Source organism: Aplidium turbinatum, chromosome 11 (assembly GCF_918807975.1).
Source record: "Aplidium turbinatum chromosome 11, kaAplTurb1.1, whole genome shotgun sequence".
NCBI lineage: Eukaryota > Metazoa > Chordata > Ascidiacea > Aplousobranchia > Polyclinidae > Aplidium > Aplidium turbinatum.
This window is the reverse complement of record NC_137482.1, coordinates 16,781,816-16,784,296: the sequence shown is the minus strand read 5'-3', so window position 1 is coordinate 16,784,296 and position 2,481 is coordinate 16,781,816.

The following is a 2,481-nucleotide window of genomic DNA, read 5'->3' as shown; positions in this document are numbered from 1 at the left end:
AAGATTGTACCTTTCATTAAAAATCTTCACAAAAACGGGGAAAAAAACGTTTTTTAGTGTTTTTAGCGAAAAAAAGGTGGTCATATGTTACTTAAAAAATGATAGCCTCAGTAAAATCCTTCGTTACTGTTCACCCTCAAATTCAACGTATTTGAAGAGACAGAAGTAGGGGTCCAACACGAACGTCACTAGAATAAATTTTTCGAGCAAACAGAGGTGGTATGGTAAAAGCTGATTGTTGGTTTATCAATTATTGCAAATAATTATTTATTTACGGGCGTCAGGAATGAATTTTTGTGCGTAACTATTAGTTAGCTACCTAGAGTAACGCACAAAATTTTCTTTCCGACCCTGCCGAAACGACAATGTTGACCTTAACCAATAACAACGCACATATATATATCACTAATCAGACTCCTGCGAAACGTAATTTTTTTCTCTTTGCTAGACGATGAGACTGTAGCAGTAGCGCACCCAGCATGGGGCTAAGGGGGCTCAAACCCGCCACCAAAAATAAAGTTTTTGTGTGTTTCCCATTTATACCTTTTGCTTCCAGGTTAGATATGAGTAAGTACCGGAGGAATAATTAAAATTGTGACAATAATATAGGGTATAATTAAGTTTACAACTTCAAACAACTGCGTATTTAACAAATGACAAACAATTTTGAGTAATAAACATTTAATATTATTGTCAAATAAATAAATATTTAGGAAAAACAAGTTTTACTCATTACTCAATGTGTCCGCCATTTGCGTCGATAACAAGTCGGAGACGCTTCGAAAAGAACCTGCAAGAGTCACAAATAACTCTTTGAGGTATTTTGGTCCATTCTTTTTTTAGATTAGCCTTCAGGTAGAGGAAACTTTGCTCTCCAGGTAAAACCCGATGCCAAAGTCTAGGGGGTTCAGGTCTGGGGATCAAGGAGACCATTCTTTCTTGGAAATGAAGAACGACACATTGGTTGAAAGTCAGTTTTGCGTTCTCTTATTAGCTCCATATAAAGGGGCAGAATCTTGTTGGAATGACCAACTACGTTGTTTGAAGTGTGTTTTGCCCAAGGCAACAATGAACCCCCAAGAATATCATTTCGGTAGTTTTCTTGGTTGAATTTCACTCTTTGATCCACAAAAATCAATGGACTCTTTCCTGATTCGTTGACTGCGGCCCACACCATCACGGATGCCGCCCCTTGTCTCCGAGTGATTACCCGGGGTTCCACGTCACCATCTCTTGATCAAACACGATCATTCTGACTGTTAAAATGATGCTGGACATCAAATTTATTCTCATCGCTGAACACAAGGTTTGGCAGCGTGCCTACTCCTTCAATGCGTGAGAGCAGAATTCTGACTCGGGAGAGACGTTTCTCAATGGTATTGGCGTTTAGCAACTTTTTCTTCATGTGTTTGAATGGGCTTATCCGGGACTCTTCAAATCCTTCTTGAGAACTGTGAACATGGTTCCATAGGCCACGTTCGCCTCCTTTGCCAGTTTTTGAATGGATCTCCTCGCACCTTTTCTCTGGTTGCTTTTATCAATTTTGAAGTTCTGGCGCTTCGAGGGCTACCTTGGCCAGGTCGATTTTTTGACACTTCCATTTTCTTTGTGCCTTTTGAGATTTCTCCAGATCAACATTCTGTTCATTTTTAAGTCTGCAAAATCACTCCTTGACTTGCTCGATATAAAGAGCTCTACAATAGCTATTCTTTTATTCAAATTTTCAGTCATGGCCTATAAAATTTAGGCCGAAAAAATATAAAATTAACAAATATTTAATTTAACATTGTAGGCTAACGCTAAATATTGATGTTAAATACAGTTGTTGGAAAGTTGTAAGTTAACGTTAATTATTGACGACCCAGCCTGCATAGTGCATATCTGACTCTTAAACTTTTAAAACCCTTTCTCTGTCCATAGTAGGCTACGTTACACAATTGTTTTTGTTAATTACCATCTTAAATCATTCATACTGTCCTAAAAGTAACATTTTCAAGGCAGTAAGAAATGAAACACATCTAAATTGCTCTCATCAGGGATATCTATAACTACGGGATTGGAAACTCTATTTAGTGCTATACATCAGTAGGGTCACCACATTACTACGACTACAAAAAGATTAACAAAATAAAATACCGACTAAAAGATATACAAAATTCGATTTTACAATAATAATACAAAATGTACACTCACATTAAATTCATGTATAAAAGTAGGGGAAGACGGGGTAAAGCGGGACACTTTTTGTAAAAACGTAATTTTAGCAACAGTGATGGTTGGATTTAGTTAATTTCTTTTTTAATCGAAAGCCTTAGTTGGTCAGCATATTTGGTTCGAAGATCAAGCAGAATCTTTCTTCTGTTATAGTACAAATAAAAAAAGAATTTATTTTTTGAATGTCCCGCTTTGCCCCAGCCGTGGGGCAAAGCGGGACACTTCATTTTTGAATGATTTGGTACTGTTTAGCCGCTTCTCTCAAAG